The 20,009-nt window shown below is 37.0% G+C and overlaps 1 long non-coding RNA gene and 1 other non-coding gene across 4 annotated transcripts in view; one reads left to right on the forward strand and one right to left on the reverse strand.

Annotated features, from left to right (window-relative positions):
* LOC105309054 overlaps positions 1-20,009 on the forward strand; it is an 82,201-nt gene that overhangs the window by 22,016 nt on the left and 40,176 nt on the right. The window lies entirely within an intron of this gene.
* Positions 14,724-14,842, reverse strand: LOC111733860. Its single transcript, XR_002778211.1, has one exon. It is a non-coding gene; the product is annotated as a 5S ribosomal RNA (ribosomal RNA).

Consider the following 20,009-nt stretch of genomic DNA (forward strand, 5'->3'; position numbering starts at 1 on the left):
CCCTAATAGCTAGCGATGTTGAGCATCTTTTCATATATTTGTTGGCCATTTGTATGTCCTCTAGAGAGAAGTGTCTGTTCAGGTCCTCTGCCCATTTGTTGATTGGACCGTTTGTATTTTTCTTGTTATTGAGTTGTATAAGTTCTTTGTACGTTTTGGATATTAGGCCCTTATCGGATGTGTTGCTTGCAAATATATTTTCCCATTCGGATGGTTGTCTCTTTAGCTTGTTGATGATTTCTTTTGCTGAGCAGAAGCTTTTTAGTTTGATGTAGTCCCATTCATTTATTTTTGCTTTTACTTCCCTTGCTTTTGAGGTCAAATTCATAAAATCCTCTTTACGTCCAAGGTCCTTGAGTTTAGTTCCTGTGTTTTCTTCTATGCATTTTATTTTTTCAGGTCTTATATTCAGGTCTTTAATCTACTTTGAGATAATTTTGGTGTGTGGTAATAGACAGCCTAGTTTCATGCTTTTGCATGTGGCCTTCCAATTTTCTCAGCACCATTTATTGAAGAGGCTCTCCTTTTTCCACTGTATATTTTTGACATTTTTTGTCGAAAATTATTTGCCCATATAAATATGGGTTGACTTCTGGTCTCTCGATTCTGTTCCACTGGTCTGCGTGTCTGTTTTGCTGCCAATACCATGTCGTTTTAATGACTGTCACTTTGTAGTATAATTTGAAGTCAGACAGAGTGATGCTTCCAGCCTCGTTCTATTTTCTCAGGATGGTTTTGGCAATTCGGGGTCTTTTGTGCTTTCATACAAAGCTGATGATTTTTTGTTCTATTTCTTTAAAAAATGCCGATGGAATTTTGATGGGGATTGCATTAAATCTGTATAGTGCTTTAGGCAATATCTCATTTTAACTATGTTGATTTTTTCAATCCAAGAACACGGAATATCTTTTCATTTCTTTGTATCTTCTTTGATTTCTTTAAATAGAGTCTTTAGTTTTCATTATATAGGTCCTCCATATGTTTCATTAGATTTATTCCTAGGTATTTTATTCTTTTTGTTGCAATTGCAAAAGGAATTATTTTCTCTTCTTTTTCTGATACTTTGTTATTAGAGTATAGGAACACTATGGATTTTTGAACTTTGTGTGTTCAGAAACTTTACTGTATTTGCTTATTGTTTCTAGTAGTGTTCTTGTGGAGTCTTCAGGGTTTTCTATATGGAAAATCATGTCATCCGCAAATAGTGACAGTTTGACTTCTTCGTTTCCTATTTGGATGCCTTTTATATCTTTCTCTTGTCTGATTGCACTTGCTAGGACCTCCAGTGAATAACAGTGGCAATAGTTGACAGCCTTGCTTTGTTCCTGATCTTAGCAGGAAGGTTTTTAGTTTTTCACCATTAAGTATAGTGTTGATGGCCTTTATTATGTTAAAGAACTTTTCTTCTTTTCCGATTTTGTTAAGTGTTTTGATCATAAATGGATGCTATATCTTATCGAAGGCTTTTTCTGCGTCTTTTGAAATGATCATATGATTCTTATTATTTAATTTGTTTATATGGTGTATCACATTCATCGAATTGCATATGTTGAACCATCCCTGGGCCCCTGGATGAAGCACACTTGATCTTGATGTATGAGTTTTTTTAATATGTTGCTGTATTCGGTTCGCTAGTATCTTATTTAGGATTTTTGCATCTGTGTTCATGAGAGATATTGGTCTGTAGTTGTGTGTGTGTGTGTGTGTGTGTGTGTGTGTGTGTGTGTGTGTGTGCGTGCGTGTGTTATCTTTACCAGGTTTTGGTATCAGGGTAATATTGGCCTCATAAAATGAGTTGGGAAGTATTGCCTCCTCTGTGATTTTTTGGAAGAGTTTGAGGAGAATAGGTATTAAATCTTCTTTGAATGTTTGGTAGAATTCATTGGTGAAGCCATCTGGCCCTGGACTTTTACTTTTTGGTAGGTTCTTGATGATTGTTTCAATTTTCATACTGCTGATCAGTTTATTTAGACTTTCCAGTTCTTCTTGGTTCAGTCTAGGGAGGTTGTATTTTTCTAAGTACTGGTCCATTTCTTCTAGGATATTAAATTTAGTGTTATATACTTTTTCATAGTATTCTTGTATGATCCTTTGTATTTTTGCAGTGTCTGTTGTAATTTCCCGACCTTTCATTCCTGATTTTGTTTGTGTCCTTTCTCATTTTTCTTTAGTGATTCTAGCCAGGGGCTTGTCAATTTTATTAACCTTCTCAAAGAATCAGCTCTTTGTTGCATTTATTTTTTCTTTTGTTTTCTTCTTTTCAATTTCATTTATTTCTGCTCTAATTTTGATTATTTTTTTCCTTCTGCTGAATTTAGGCTTCATTTGTTCTTTTCTAGTTTTTAAGATGAAGCATTAGGTTGTTTATTTGGGCTCATTCTAGTTTTTGGAGATAGGCCTGTAATTATATGAACTTTCCTGTTATGATCGCTTTTGCCGTGTCCCAAAAGTTTTGATATGTTGTACTATCATTATTTTTCGTTTCTGTATATCTCTTGATCTCTCTTTTTATTTCTTCTCTGACCCAGTTATTCTTCAGTAGCATGTTGTTTAATCTGCATGTGTTTGTGGTTCTTCCTGATTTCTTTTTGCAGAGTTGATCTCTAGTTTCAGAGCATTATGATCAGAGAATATGGTTGGTATGATTTCAACCCTATTATATTTGTTGAGGCTATCTCTGTGTCTCAGTATGTGGTCAGTTCTTGAGAATGTTCTATGTGCACTAGAGAAGAATATATAAGCTGCTGATTTGGGATGGAAGGCTCTGTAAATGTCAATTATGTCCAGTTGGTCTAATGTGTCATTTAAAGATGTAATTTCCTTATTGATTTTCTGTTTGGATGATCTGTCCATATCTGACAGTGGAGTTTATAGGTCCCCTACTACAGTAGTGTTTTGGTCTGTTTCTCCCTTTAGTTCTGTTAGTAATTGCTTTATATATTTTGGGGCTCCCTGAATCGGAGCATAGATATTAATAAGTGTTATGTCTTCTTGGTGCATGATTCCTTTTATCATTATGAAGTGTCCCTCAGTACCTTTCTTTACCTTTTTTATTTTGAAGTCTATTTCATCTGATGTTAGTACCACTACTCCTGCTTTTCTCTGAATGCCATTTGCTTGAAATACCATTTTCCACCCTTTCACTTTGAGTCTATATTTGTTTTTGGAGCTGAGATGTGTCTCCTGGAGGGAGCATATGGTCAGGTTTTATTTTTCTATCCATTCTGCAACTCTGTGTCTTTTTATTGGTGAGTTTAGTCCATTTACATGTAGGGCGATTATTGAAATATGAGGTCTGCTTATCGCCATTTTATCTTTGCTTTCTTGTAGCTTGGTGTTTCCATTGCTTCCTTCTCCTTGTGCTTCTGTTTTCTTTATTTTGGATGGCTTTTGTGGGTTTTCCCTCTGATTCTTTTTGTTTTATGTTATATACTTCGGTTCTGAATCTTTGGCATGTGGTTACCATTACGAATATATAAAGATATATATATATACACACACACACATACATACATACACAGTCATCCCTCTTTTTCTCCATGTGCCTTATCTCCATTCCCCTTTGTGAATTTGGATCTTTGAATCCTCACCTTTTCAGTCATTGTTGTCTCAATTTGTCCCTATGTATGCTGAACATTCATTACTATCTCGCTATAGCAAATTTCTTCTTATTTTAAGCTTATAAAGCCCTATTGCTAGTAAGGGTTGTACTCCTCTGCTTTTATCAGCCTGCTAGTCACCTTACTCCTAATTATGTATTTTTTTTTGTCATTTTGTTTTAGGTGAGCTGAGCCCTTTCAGTATTTCCTGTAGTGCAGGCCTTGTAGTGGATAATTCCCTCAATTTCTATATATCTGGAAAGGTCTTAATTTCTCCTTCATATCTAAAGGAGAGCTTAGCTGGATACATTATTCTTGGCTGGTAGGTCCTTTCATTTAATAGTTTGAATATTTGATTCCACTCCATTCTGTCTTGAAAGGTTTGTGCTGAGAAGTCCGACAATAATCTAATGCGTTTTCCTTTATAGGTTACCATCTTCTGTTCCCTGGTTGCCCTGAGAATTCTGTCTTTGTTGTTGATTTTTGATAATTTAATGCAATGTGTCTTGGCGAAGGCCTTTTTGGGTTGAGATAATTGGGTGTTCTGTTGACTTCTTGAATTCCAAGCTCCAGCTCATTCCTTAGATTTGGGAAATAACTGTCATCTATTTGTCTGAAAATGCTTTCTAATCCCTGCTCCTTTTCCTCCCCTTCGAGAATTTCCATCATTCTTATGTTTCCACTCCTGATGGTATCAGCTAGTGTTTGTATTTCTCTTTCATTATTTTTCATTCTTTAGTTTCTCTCTTCTTCTTTCTGATTTATTTCTAGATTCTGTTTTCGATATCACTGATCCTTTCCTCCATTTGGTCGACTCTATTTCCCAAGCTTGTTATTTAACTTTTCAACTCTTGCAGTGTGTTTTTTATATCAGAAGGTGTATTTGGTTCTTTTTGAAGGTTTCAATCTCCATGCTAAAAAACTCATTCTGCTCATCTAGTTGCTTGTTCAATTCCTGAAATTGTTGATTTGAGTTGTTTTGGATCTCATTGAGTTTTTTCAGAAATACCATCCCAAGTTCTCTGTCATTTAAGTCACATATTTCTATGTCTGTAAGCTTATTTTCTGGAGATTTTTCTTTTTCTTTCTGAGCTGCCTTGTCACCTTGGTTGTTCATAGTGTTTAATGGACTATTTGTCCGTCTGGTCATTAATGGAAGTGTGTTCTGCTTTTTTTTTTTTTCCCAGAAAGAAGATTTATTATATAATGTTCCCTAGCTTGTTGCAAATAAGGTGTTTTTCTTTTGATTTCCAGTAAGCAGCGTCTAAGCCTCTTGGATCTGTGCTTTATATAAAATCTTAATAATGTCTTTTTTTCCTTATAGATGTTTAATCACGCTCACTACTCTTAGTCTCAGTTCCTGTCAATTTTAGCGACAGTTTGGTAGTGTTTGCTTAGATTCCCCTGGGGCTCTACGGTGTTCCTTCCTGGAGTGTGTGGGGGTCAGGGCCCTCTGGGTTGGAAGGTGGGGGCTGAGGCTCAGCCTCTGTTTTGCAACCATGGCTAGTAAAAATCAACCGTTGTTTCTCTATGGTCCCTGCTTTTTTACTGTCCCCATTTCTCTGCCTTCTGCCCTGATGACTTGGCACTGTCGCTGGAGCATGATGCTCACGGCTCTCCCAGGCAGGGCTGTTCAGGGAACTTGCCTCTCCTTCTCCCCTCCCTCTCCTTCTACTGGTAGCACCGGTGGCTGCGAGAGGCAGCTTCTTTTTTTCTCTTAGTCCACCTCTGGACACCCGGGATTCTGACCTGTGGTAGCTCTTATGTGCAGATCCCATGCTCAGATGTGCCAGTGTGCAGTTTGGGTGCTTTTTGTTGAGTTTTAGATGTTCAGCTTCTTGTTGTTTCAAGTGGAGAGATCTGGGGTCATCTCTTACTCCGCCATGTTTCCCAGGATCCTCTCATTCATTTTTTAATTCTTTTAAGGATAAGGTGGGAGTTTTCTGAAAGTTTCTAACAGATGCTCAGGTGAAAGCTTGGGGAGAATGATTGGGTTGTAAGACATGTGTTTAGTTTTGGAGATGTTTGATCTCTGAAGAAGATATCCAGTAGGCAGCTGGACACACACATCTGGAGCCCTAATTGGGTAGGAAGATTGAAGGCTTCATCATGTTAGACTGCACAGGGCCACTTGTGGAACCACAGTAGAGTATTTTGTTCATAATCGAGAGAACATTTTTAATACCTGCTGATAGCATTCTAGATTGTGTGTGTGTGTGTGTGTGTGTGTGTGCGTGTGTGTGTATGTGTAACTTTAACAATAAAATAAATTATACCACTTTATGAACTTCCTTTTTTCATCTTTACATCATGGACATATTTCTACATTGTCAACTCTTCATCTACAATAACACTTTTGATTTTTGACTACTCCATTGTATTAATGTACCATAATTTATTTAACCAATCCCATTTTGAGACATTTAAGTTGTTTCCAGTTGTTCTCTATCATTACCAGTATTGCAGTAAACATCCTCTTTGTCACATCCTTAACTATTTCTTTGATATAAATTATAAAATGTAGAATTGGATAGATAGGAGGGTAAAATTTAATGAGTTTACACCCTTGTAATCTTGCCAAACTGTGTATTATTATTTGGAAAATGTTTGTCAATTTGATAAGTCAAAAAGAGCTTTTTGTTGTAGTGTATTCCTTTAATTATGAGTGAGGTTGAGTTTTCTTCATATGCTTATATTATTGCTAATTCCTTATTGGGTAGTTACTTTTTAACTAATTTGAGTTAATTATTAAAAGATAGTTATTCTGTTACAATGTTACACATATTTCTTCTCAGTTTTGATATTTGTTTTATGATCGATTCATTTTTAACATCCACAACTTTTCCATTTTTATATAGTTAAATGTACCAGCCTTTCCTTTATGGTTTATACTTTACATGTCTCTCATCACAGGGCAGGAACTTCAAAGGGCCAAGGAGATGTACCCACCCAGAATTCCTGCCTGTTCCTTCTAGACCATACTCTAGGTTCTTTGAAGCTGAGAATTCCCTGCTCAGTCTGCTTCCAGGGCTTGCAAGGGCCTCTTCCTTGGGTCTGTCTTCCTAAGAGGGGGGACTTCCATAGGTGTGAGTTCTCCTAGTTCTCAGGAGTAGTTGTTTGATGGGAGAAATGTGGGTAGAGCTTGGATGTGTGGACTGGGTAGTACACACATATATGCCCAAGGTCCCTAATCATATAGGAAGGAAGGGGGTCAGGGGAGGGAGGAAAAGAAGTGGGGTATTGTGAGCTTATATTTATATTCTTGCCTCTAGCCTTGTAAATGTCAGGAGTGGACCTGTTTCTCATAGCTGTATTTATTATTTTAATTATATTTAAATCTTAAATCTGTCTAGCATTTCCTTTGGGATGAGATATGAGGTCAAAAACCAAATTTTCCCTCCATTACTTCTCTGGTTTTATAGATGAGGGAACTGAGCCTTAGGTTATAATTTATCCGGAGTTACTGGGCTAGCTAGTGGAGGAGCAGTCTCTTATGACTGACAGACTAGTGTTCATTATTTTAGGCAAATAGACCTGGGCTTGACTCTGGGGTCTGCTGCTAACTGATTTTTCTCACATTATGTAGGATGCTGGGTCTCTGATTAATAAGAGAATCCTACCCATCCCCTACCCTTGCACCCCACCATTTTGCCCAGCTAGCTGCATTTTCCAGATTCCGCCCCTTGTGGTCAGTTCAGACCTCATCCTCTGGCTGCAGGCTGCCTGTTGGCCTGTTTATAAAGTAGTCAAAACTCTACAGCCCTTTGTCGCAACCTCTGCTCCTTAAGCTCCAGCTAGAACCCAATGGATGGGAATGCATATATCTGTAGAAACTCAACAAAGCACTTTTATTTTACAGAGTTGGTGTGTTTTTTCTTAAGGCTTCCGATGAGCTGTTCAGACTGTCACCCCACACGCAACTCTGTTGAGATGCCGAATGCATAGCCATTGCTAAAAGTCTGAGATAATTTGGCTGCTTCTGAATACAGGTTGCTTATTGTGTTGACTGTTTTTTCCCCTCTAATTTATTTTCAGAAATTCATCTAGATTTGACTCAATATTTTATCTTCTGTTTCTACTTTTAATCATGTATTGCATGCTCCAAAGACAGTTCAATCTAGCAACATTGTACTGAATTTCAATATGGCAGATTTCTTTCTTTTTTAAATTTTTTTGTGAAGGAAAACCCTACTCTATTTCCCCAAAGATAGAAATCTCAATTCATATGGTTTGAACAGAGAAAACTTATTAATTAGAACTGTCAAAGTATAGTGAGTTTTGTGATTTTAATATATGTTACAATTAATGGGTGCACGGGTTAGAATAGCAAGTCATTCACAGGTACTTTTGTGATTCAGTTATGATGACACTAATCTTCTGTTAGATCTTCAAATTGCAAATTTTGGTGAAATCAAAATTGATCTGAATAAGTAGAGAATTGTAATACTGTCTCCAAGGTCTGTATTAACTCTTTGGGCCTTATACTGTTGTCTTCACTCTCAACATGCTACAGGGCCTTAGATAGAGTTTTGTTTTGCTTTGTTTTATTTGTTTGTTTTCAATTTAGGGGTGAGAGAGACATAACAGACAATAGCATAGCTTTTAGTTACTATGTACATTGCATTATGCATTTTTTTCTTACTCATAAATCTAGGCTAAGACTGAAATTGTAGAAATATGGTCAAAATGTTCTGTAAAAAAGCAAAGGAGAAAAAAAGAGATAAGGGAATAACATAAATACTCATTACAAGACTAAAATTATATGTGTTGGAAAGATTTTGATAGCAATGTCCTTTACCTTCCTAGTACACTATACATTTTTAAAAATGTTACTTTTTTTTGACTAGAGCCATACCACTTCCAGAAGGGCCCCACTTTGTGTTTCCTTCCCAAACTAGCCCATCATCCAAGATTCCTAGAATCCTGTTGTCTTACATTTGATCTAGTCCAGCCTATGACTCAGCCTGACAGTTCACTCACCCTGCAGTGGCCTGAGTGGGTGATCATTCCAGTTAGTCCACAAATAGTAGTTCTGGAGTGGAGTAGCCTGACTCTGACACTTGACTAGCTGTTATTATAGCCTTGGGCAGATTATTTAACCCCTCTGTGTATTAGTTCTCTCATCTGTGAAATGGAGATAATGGTACCACCCCGCAGGACTGTTGTGATGTTAAAATTAGATAATAAATGTGTAGTACTTGTTATATCTACTAGCACATTCTTGTTGCTCTTACCATTATTGGTATTCCATTGTCATGAAGACTGAAATGTTTGAAAATACTTCTTTATTTTGGCTGAAATCTGTCACTTTGTATTCTGTACCCACTGTGCTGCACAGAAAGAAAAAATCTAACCCTTTCCCTACTTGCCAGGCTTTCAGATATTGGACAGGTAAGGACACAAGTATGAAAGCATGTTGTAGATTGTAAAATGCCATGCTACCTACAATGGAGTATTTAACATTATCATTATATCATGGTCTACATTATACTTATTATCTAACTTGTTCTTCCCACCTGCCACATCTTTTCTTTTCCAGACTAAATATCTTGTGTTCCTTCTAGTGTTCCTCATATAATAAGATTTCTAGATAATTAACCATCTCAGTTGCCTTACTTAGGATATACACTAGTTTATTCATGTCCCCTTTAAAACATGTCCTCTAGGATTTGATTTGGTCCTATATATGTAGTCAGACTAGTGCACAGTACAGTGATAATATTTGCCTCTACCCTCCCTTAATAATATGTATACTTTTTAAATGAAGCAAAACATTATAACCATTTGAGGGAATATTATCATTCTGCTCCCTGAAGGGCCTTTTCAGATGAACCCCCATTAAACCTGCTGAACATTTTGAAACTTACATTCACTTATTTTTTCACTAGATATTTTTTGCTCCCTCTTCTTTGTGCTACGCACTGTGCTGTGTGCCGGGGATACAATGGTGGGTTCTACCTTTGTCTCTATTATATTTCAGTCCCTAGTCAAGCTTGTTGATATTTTTGAATTCTAGTTCTATTTGAAATCAGATTGGCTGTGTCTCTATGTTTTGTGTCATTCATAAACTTGATGAACATGCTTTCTCAGTCTTATTTAACTTGTTGGGTTACAGTGGTATTTCAGTAGTGCCAAGTACAGAACCCTTAGATACGGAACTAGATCTCCATTTGTGAGGCCGACATAGATCCATTAGTGTTCTTTAAATAAAAACTTTTTATTTTGAAATAATTATAGATTCAGAAGATGTTACTAAGAAATATACAGAGAAGTCCCATGTACCCTTCCCTTAGTGTCTCCCAAACTGACATCTTACATAGCTATAGTACAGTATCAAAACCAAATAACTGACATTGGTACAATCCATAGAGTTTAATTCATATTTGTGTGTGTGTGTGTGTGTGTGTGTGTGCGTGTGTGTAGCTCTATGAAATTTTATCACATGTGTGACTTTTTGTAGCCATCACTACTATCAAGATACTTAACTCTACCATCACTACAAGACTCCCTTGTTCTACCCTTTTATAGCCACATCCCTTCCTCCTCCCCATGCCTAACCCCTGGCAACTGTTCTCCATCTTTATAATCATGTTATTTCATGAATGTCACATAAATGGAATTGTACATTTGTATCCTTTTAGATAGGTTTTTTTTCACTCTGCATAATTTCCTTGAGGTTCATCCAAGTTGTTGCATTTATCAACAGTTTGTTCCTTTTTATTGTTGAGTAGGATTCCATTAGCATTCTTTTTGCATAAAGTTATTCAATCATAAGTCAACCTACTTGTGTAACAGTGCAGAGCACATCTCAAAGTCTTGTGTGAATGTATTCATGAGAAAATGTCTTTAACTACTTACCGAAACTCAGTGACCCTTAGTCAGTGGCATTACCTCAGTCTACCAGTCTCACTACTACATTGTAGTCCGTTTTTCTATCAAGGTCAGCAGTCTTGATTTCTGAGCTGTTTTAGAAATGTCTGGCTTTTGAAAATTGGGCTGTTGTCAAACTACAGTCTTCCTTCATTTTTGTAGTTGGCCTTGATTTTTCAGAGATTACCAGCAGTGGCTTCTCAATCAGGAATGTTGGTTACCTCAATACCATGGGATACCCTTGATGTGGATCCACAGACCCAAATTCATTTTAAACTACTTGTCATTCTCAGTATCTCAGCATCTGTTGGGCTCTGACAAACTATTATTCACATTTGTGCTATTGTCTCCAATTTGAAAACTATCATTATTTAAGATGAAATAGAAATAGGAACCAAGTCATCCCATTGGTATTCTTGCTTGCTCATTTGCTGTCTGTCACCTGTTCACATATATCTTCTACTTAGGGTCTATGATCTTACCTTGCAATATCTGAGCTACTATAACTAAATTAGTTCCTGTAGTTTGTCAGCGTGTTTCTAGTGTAGCTACATTGTGTTGCTTAATCATTTCTCCTTTTTTCCTTCAAGATTGGGGTTGATGAAATTATGAGATATTTTTTTCCCAAAAATATTTTTTAAAATTTCTCTTTAACTGTAGTGTATGTAAGAGTCACTGTGGTCTCTTGTAGAAAATTTCATTCCTAATTACTGGGGACTACCTTTGTATCTATCACTTTTTTTGTCCTTGGTCATTCATTAGCCAATAGTATTTAAGATGACATGACCATATTTCCAACAGTTTCTTTCACTTCTACTTTTACCAATCAGTTCTTCTTTTTGGTGAAATTTATAGAGTTGTAGTTCCTCTTGCTGCTTCTTCAGCATCCTAAAGGATGAAATTTCCCTCTTGTAAGATTGGCACAGCCCTTCCCCTTTGATAGGCGTATTGTTTCCTGGCTGACTCTCCCTTCTCAGATCTCCTGTGCCCTGCAAAACACCTGTTCTTTGGTCCATAAATGTCCATTTATTCTCACCCATTTTTTTCTGGAACTCTTTGCTTTGATTACACTATTTTCTTCACTACCCTCTTAAATGGAAGCTGCTCATTCTCCCTTAATTCCTCAATCTCAAAGCTAGCTTCTGGTGCTAGGTAGTTCAAAAACTGCTTTTCCCTTTTCTTTAATATGCATGCCATTGGGTAGTATATCAACTCTCTTCATTGTCACTGACCAGTCTCTGTGTTACTCCCATTCTTTGTTGCCTCTTGCACCTAGCTTAGTATTTTATGCTATCCTAACTCCTGGCATCATCCTAGACCATGTCACTGGCCACACTGATGCATCATCAAATGTTCCAGCATGACACTTCCTTGACCTCCAACAATATGACCTTCATTTTTGCTCTTCTTCAGTAGCTTCTTCATATGGCCACACTTTGTGCCTTGTCACCAACTTGAACTGTTTTACTTCTGTATTTCAAACTCTGAAATTCTGCTTTTTAACTAATACTTCTAGCCTTTCACATTCCCTATCCCCTTACTCTCACAGAACCTCTTTGACCTCATTGACACCTTTAATCCCTTCTCTTTTCTTGCTGACTTCAGTCCTGTCCTGATTCTATGGTCTTTCCCACTCAATCAACCATTTCACACCCGCACTCAACCCTGACAGTCATTTGATATTAATTCCCACCAGTATCCTCAATTTCCTCATATCCCTCTTATTCCCCTGCACCTGCCCTGCTAATCTCCAAACCTAGATGGACTTTAGCATCTGTTTTCTTCTGTCCTGTTCCCAGACAGCTGAGTGGTACTCAGGAAAATCATTTCCCCATGCAGATTATATCCATGACCAGACTGTGATTTCTGATCACAGCTGCATCCTCAATGGCTGTTTACTAATCCTTTTTTACACATTCTTGGTTGGTTCCTTTTCCAATTTCCCACAGCATCTGTTCTATTTTCTTAGTATACTCCTCTGCTGCCCTAATTTAGCCCTCCCTATCCCCAACTCCACTCAGCAGATAATCTAGTTATATACTTCCCTGAAAACTGCCCATTGGTCACAGACTCTCTCTTTTCCTCAAAACATTTATTTCCATAGCTACTTTTATCTTCATTCTTTGTGTGTCATTTTTTCCCAAGGCTCACCTGTCTTTTTAATTATTCCCAAATGCCTCCTTTAAAATATTCTATTCTATTAATCTCTCCTTTCTCTATCTTGTATCTTTAGTATTTTTCTCAAAGAGCTTTTTCTTCTCTCTGCAAACATATCCAAGAATCCCTCTTTCACCTACTTCCCCCAGATCTTTTAATCCTACCATCCCCACTGACTAATGGGATATCTTTCCTTTATTTTATCTGAAAATTTCTTAATTAAACCATCTCTACTTATCTTTCAGTCTTCAATTCATAAATTCTGGCTTGTGAACCCTTCTTTTTACTAAAAACTGACCTCTCATAGGTCAGCAGCATTTACTTCAAAATTTAGATTGGGTGGATGGGATGTCCTGAGATACCAAAAACAGAGGAGGGAAGTGGCGTGTGTGTGTGTGTGTGGCCCATGCCTGATTAGAGGGGAAAAGAAGTATGAGGGAAAGGGTATGGAATTTAATACTAGGCCTTTTTTCTGTTCTAGAGAGGTTCATTGTGTGATCTAACATCACTTCTTTCTCTTTGCTTTTATTCTCAACTAACTGTTATTCACTGTGTTTCCACTGTCTCATTTGTTGAATTTCATAAGAAAATACCACCTTTTTACTACAAATTATGGTGATGATGGTAATGATAGTGACCACCTTTTGAATGCTTACTCTATGCTATACACTATGCTAGATATTTACATGCATTATGAAGTTTAATCTTTATAACAGCTTAGTGAAGTATTTTAATACCCATTTTACAGATGGGCCAATGAAGGTTCAGAGAGGGTAAGTGTCTTAACCAAGATCACATGACAAGAGGCAGCACAGGGAGCTGAACTCTGGTCAGCCTGGCTTTAAACCTCTCCTTAAACACTACGCTCTACTGCTTTCTGTGATCTAGTGCCAGATGCCATCTCACTAGCTTTTGATGATAACTGTGAGATCATATTTACTTTTCAGTGTTTCAAGTGCCCTAGTGACTTTGTTACTACTACCCTATTAAATCAGTCTGTGGACTTCTTCAGTCCTAGGCATGATTTCTAGCTCTTTTGTGTAGTTTTCTCCTGAAGAGTAGTGGGTATCTCTCATCCACCATGGTTTTTCTTTCTGTGTTACATTTTTGGTGATTTTTCCCTTCCTTTAACAATTTCCTTTAAGTCCATATTTATGTTAATGAATCTTCAGCAAAATCTTTTCTTTTTGGTCTGTGTGAAATTTCCTCCTTCCCTTGTCAGAAGTCTGTCATTCTGAGATCTTAAGCAATTGCCCAGGAAAACTACATCCTATTCTTTGGCATCATCTAAATAGCAAGATATTCATTTTCCCATATCTTACATTCTAGTCAAAAGTTAAGTCCTTCAACAGGAAGAAGAGGTGAAAAGCTTCCGCATGTCCCTGAAATCTTCAGTTTTCTACCTAAACTTTTAGGTAGATATAGTCCAGGTTATTCTTGGTTGTATAACTTGTTCCTAGATCTAAACATTTGCAGGACTAAAAATAAACTGGGAGATGTACAGAATCCATATCCATCTTAATGAGTCAAAAAACATCAGGACTAGAGAATCCACTGGACTGGAACAACAACAACAACAACAACAACAACAACAACAACAACAACAAAGGCAAACCTGCTGTTAATTGAGATGGGAGGCTCAACATAGATAAAGACAACTGCAAAGTTAACAGGAAACATTGCTTTTCCCAAAGTCATGCAGCAGCTGTACAAAGCCATAAAGATACCCTCTTTTAGTGAATACTGCTGTGTCAATGATGATGTCCCAGACCCACTCTGTTATTCCCTGTCTATTACTGGGGATTCCCAGTTGCTGAGCTCCCCTTGCCTCAGAACAGCACCCAACCCCTAGTTTATCTCCGCTTCTCCTAATCCTGCTGCAGAAATAATGACCAATCCAGAACTTATCCCCACTTTCCTTAGGCTACTCTCAGAATCATTTAACAGGAACCCAAAAGATGCTTCCCTCCTCCTTCTTGTCAAGTAGCATCCAATGGTTCCTCTGGAGTGCCTTCTGTTGTGATGTGTGAATAAATCTGACTTCGTTGGACTACAGGCTTGTCCTTGGTGGTCTCTAGCTGATAATTTTTTTTTTTACACCTACAGCACCTGGTCTTCCTAGGTGGTCTCCCATCCAAGTACTAACCAGGCCCGACCCTGCTTAGCTTCCGAGATCAGATAAGATCGAGTATGTTCAGGGTAGCATGGCTGTAGACTCTAGCTGATAAAATTTTAAATGTCATTCTTACCTTGGGCTTTCCCCAAATGAGAAAATACCCATTTTTTTTTAGAGTTGGTTAAAAAACTATCTTTATACAGGAGTAAAGAAGTTTGATAAACACATCAATAGCATAAGCAGGATTTCAGGGGGCATGAAAAATCCCCTTAAGCAAATTAACCTTATAGGTCTCTCAGAAAGAACCTATATGCAGCTTAATACACATAGCACAAACTGTAGAAAAGACTGCCTGTTTATTTAAACAGGAGGCCTATTTATTTAAGTTCAAGCCTGGCTCAGTTCCATATTTCCTGCCTTAAGAATGAAGGCCTCCACCACCTTCCTGGCTCATCCCAGGTATAGTGCTGATAACAGATGGATATGATGCCATCTTAGCCTAGAGTTAATAGCATGAACTAAAAACGCAGTATTAAGAATGATATTAGGGACTTGACATACCTGTGTCATGGTGGTAGAAGGGATGCAGACTTCATGAGCAGCCAGACAGTGACTCCAGAAGGAAGTGAGTGGTGAAAGAAGTAAGAGACATTTATTGGTTTAAAAATATTTTTAAGAAAGTGTTTGAGTTGGGATGAGGTAGAGGAGTGAGGGCAAGCAATTCTGTGTAAAAGCATAGAAGCCAAAATGAATAAGCCATACTGGAACAATAGCCCTTTCCCTTGAGACTGGAGAAGCAAAGAACAAGAAAGTTTGCATTTGTTGATCTCTTCTTAGCGAAGTATCTGATTTGAGAGTTGGGGAGGGTCTGATTAGGATTTAAGAAGAGACTGTGGGAACGGGTGGCCATCATAGTACCATAAAAGTAGTCTAGAAAGGAGAAGAAACAGAAATGTCTAGCATTACCCAGGACAGAGTGGTAACCACTTGGCAGCTTCTTTTGAAGGCACTTTCCTTGTTACCTGTGTAGAAGATGCTTTCAACTTCTACTTGCCTGGACCACTCGGAACAAGGAGCTATTTCTTCCTATTTGATTCTGGTCCTACATTAGTAAAAAAGGAATTTGATTTCCTTCCTTGGATGGTATCTCGGGGCAGATATTACAAACCAGGTCAGTATTCCCCTCAAAAGAGGAATGATAGGTGAATTCCATGTCAGTTACTTTGAAGACCTGTTTCCCAGTGAGGCCATTTAGGATATGGTCTATGTTCTTCTGTTTGTGGACCATTAAATCTGTCTTTTTTCTTGTTATCACCAAAAAGTGCTAAAGAATGCCTATATTGCATCATCATTTTGGCTGAAACCAAAGCCTTAATTCTTCTGCATTTGCATAAACTGCACCTTTCTTATCTTGAGCAACTTCATTGAAGTTGGTTAACTGGTTAGGTGGTAATTCTACCTCCTTTAGGTCCTTTATTTCCTATTTTGATGTGATGCATGTTCTATTTTTAAGTGACTACAACATAATATTAAGTATGGTAAATTTACTTTGGTCTGGAAGAGTATTTGTTCAGTAGCCATTTATTGAGCACCGACTATGTGCCAAAAAATGTCAAACGATATTTTGAATAATTGAGCTTTTTTGTTGAATTACAGCATCAAACCACTTAACAAGATATGTTGTTTTTAAAGCGCTATCACCGGAAGAGTAGGTGAGAGATTACTTTTGAAAAGAAACTTCATTAATTCCATTCAATTGTAAGCAAAGCCAGTGTATTTTAGCAAAACGTGTAGCTTGAAACAGACTTTTGCCAGTTACAGTTTTAATGAACAAGTAGCATTTAGTGTCAAGGTTTGTTCTAAACTCATTAATACTCCCAACAACCCTATGATGTAGATACTCTTTTCATCCTCATTTTATAGTTGGAGAAAACCAAGTCACATAGATCTTTAGCACCTTGTCCAAGGTTACAAGGCTATTAAGCCCTGATGTTGAGATTTGAATATAGGTAGTCTGTTTCTACAGTTTGTGCTATGTGTATTAAGCTGCATATAGGTTCTTTCTGAGGGACCTGTAAGGTTAATTTGCTTAAGGGGATTTTTCATGCCCCCTGAAATCCTGCTTATGCTATTGATGTGTTTATCAAACTTGTTTACTCCTGTATAAAAATAGTTTTCTACCCAACTCTAATCTAGATTATGACAAATTCTGAATTAATGGTATTTATTTTCAAATTTTGTCATTTTTATCATTTTTTTTGCTGATTTTTTGAGTGCTTACTATGTGCCAGGCACTTATCTCCAAGGCTTATTCTTTTAGCCATCACACTGTTCAGTTCCACAAGCCCTCTCTTCATTGTTCCCTCAGCAGCTGCTTTCTACACACCCCACATGGGATGACTTTATCTTGCCTAAGTCTATTAGTGACTGTGTCTCCAAAGTTCAGGGAAAAACCTTTCTTGAACTATATCAATATGTAGAATGGCTGAAAATTGTGTCACGTACAATGAAATATATGTGCTGCCAGGGCACCCAGTAGCAGGATTGAAATAGGTTCTTTAACAGTCTTGTGTTGCTTGTTCCATTTGGAAGGTGAACACACAGGGTCATAGTCCTCTTCACCTTAACACCAGGAGGATCAAAGTCACAAAGGGGCTGAAGGATCTGTCTGGGGTTGCTCTAATGATTTGTGAGATTCTGTTTGGCCTTGAGAACATGTGACTTTAATCTATTTTTTTAAAAAAATAAGCTTTATTGAGACATAATGACATACAATAAATGGCCTATATTTAAAGTGTATAATGTGATAAGTTTTGTGATAACTTTTGAAATATATATGTACCTGTGAAACCATCACCATGATCAAGATCATGAGAATATCCATTACCTCCAAAAGTTTCTCCCCAGTTCTTTGTTAATTCCTCCCCTCTCAGCCAGCTCCCCATCTGCTTTCTATCACTGTGTTAATTTGCATTTCTTAGAGTTTTATGTAAATGAACCATACAGTATGTAGTCTCTTTTGTTTGGCTCAGCATATTATTTTGTTCAGCATATTATTTTGAAATTCATCCATGTTGCATGTATGAATAACCCACTGATTTTTATTATCCTGCTTTATGGACATACCACAATTTATCCATTCCCCTGCAAATGGACATTGGAGTTGTTTTCAGGTGCTACAGATGTTTGCGAGCAAATCTTTCTATGGACATGCTTTCATTTCTCTTGGGTAAATAGCTAAGATAGGATGATTAAATCATATGGTAGGTGTATATATAACTATTTAAGAAACTGCCAACCTGTTTTCCAAAGTGGTTGCTGATGTGAATGTAAAATGGCAGTCAATGAGTTTCAGTTGCTCTACCTCCTTGCCAATACTTGATATGGTCAATGTATTTAATTTTAACCATTCTAGTAGGTGCATAGTGGTATCTCAATGTAGCTTTAGTTTGCCTCTTACTTTTATCTGTGTCATTATATTTAAAGTGGGTTTTTATAGGCAGCATAGGTTTTATAGGCAGTCTATAGATTTCTGCCTTTAATTGGTTTGTTTAGACTGTTTACATTTTAAAATAGCTTTATTTAGATATAATTTACATACCATATAATTCACCTATCTATAGTATACAATTTAATGGTTTTTATTATATGCAGAGTTGTGAAACAATCACCACAGTCTAATTTTAGAACATTTTTATCACCCTGAAAAGAAACCCTGTATCCATTAGCAATCCATCTCACTACCCTTACCCCCACCCCAGCCCTAGGCCACCACTAATCTACTTCCTGTGTCTATAGATTTGCCTCTTCTGGAAATTTCCTTTAAATGAAATCATACCCTATGTGATCTTTTGTGACTACTTCTTCAACATAATGTTTTCAAGGTTCATCCATGTTGTACCATATTAACAGTACTTCATTCACTTTTTTCTTGGCTGAATAATATTCTATTATGTAGATATGCCACATTTTATTCATCGATTGATGGACTTTTGGGCTGCTTCCACTTTTTGGCTATTATGAATAATGCTATATAAATTTTTTGGTGACTATATATTTTCATTTGTCTTGGCTATATGTCAAGGAGTGAAATTGCTGGGTCATATTATAACTCTGTGTTTAGTATTTTGAGAAACTGTCAACCTTTTTTTTTCCCTTAAAGCAGCTGCATTGTTTTATATTCTCAGCAGCAATGTATGAGAGTTCCAATTTCTCCACATTCTTGCCAACAGTTATTATTGTCTGTCATGGAATGCCTTTCAATTTATTTAGGCCTTGTTTAATTTCTTTTAAGAATGTTTTAGAGTTTTTGGAGTACAAATTTTGTACTTATTTTGTTAAATGTATTACTATTTTATTATTTTGATGGTATTATGAATGCAATTGTTTTCTTAATTTTATTTCAGATTGTTGATTACTAGTGTATAAAGATGCTATTGAATTTCGCACATTGACCTTGTGTTCTGCAGCCTTGCTGAACTCATTTATTAGTTCTAATTTTTTTTAGTGAATTCCTTAGGGTTTTCTGTATATATGAGCATGTCATCTATATTTACAGATAGTTTTACTTCTTACTTTCCAACATGGATGCCTTTATCCAGACTAATTGCCCTCTCTAGGACTTCCAGTACTATTTTGAATAGAAGATGTGAGGTTGTGCATCTCATGTTCTTCCTGATTTTAGGGGGAAAGTATTCAACCTTTCACCATTAGTTATGATGTTAGCTCTGGATTTTTCACAGTTTGTCTTTGATCAATTAGTGCCTTGTGAAATAGGCAAGATATATTTTCCCCACCCATATTAAGTATGAAGAAATACTGAGGAATTCACTAAAGATATAAAGCTTAGCAAGTGTTAGACCTGGGCCTCAACCCCAGGGTTTCTGACCCCAGGGTCTGTACTTTTCGCACACCAAGTGACCTTGTTGAATAAGCTTTCAGCTGTTTACATATGACTTTTCTATTTTGTGAATTTTAAAGCAATTTAAGATCATATGAGTCTAAAATCTGTGCCAGATGCTTCCACCATATAAATTTGAAGACACTGTGGCTCACTGAGGTTAAGTGGCTGTTATTTTCCAAAACCCTCTCTTAAACAAAGTAGGATAAAGGACTGCCATTTCCTTTCCTCCTCTCAAAAGGACCTGTACCCCACATCCTCAAAAATGTTTGGCTCGATTGCATAACAACGTTTTTATGGTGTTTTACTGATTACAGTGCATTTAAATGTTCTTACATTTGAGAGCCACACCAGCCCTGTGAAAACA

The sequence above is a fragment of the Pteropus vampyrus genome, unplaced genomic scaffold, assembly GCF_000151845.1.
Source record: "Pteropus vampyrus isolate Shadow unplaced genomic scaffold, Pvam_2.0 Scaffold663, whole genome shotgun sequence".
NCBI lineage: Eukaryota > Metazoa > Chordata > Mammalia > Chiroptera > Pteropodidae > Pteropus > Pteropus vampyrus.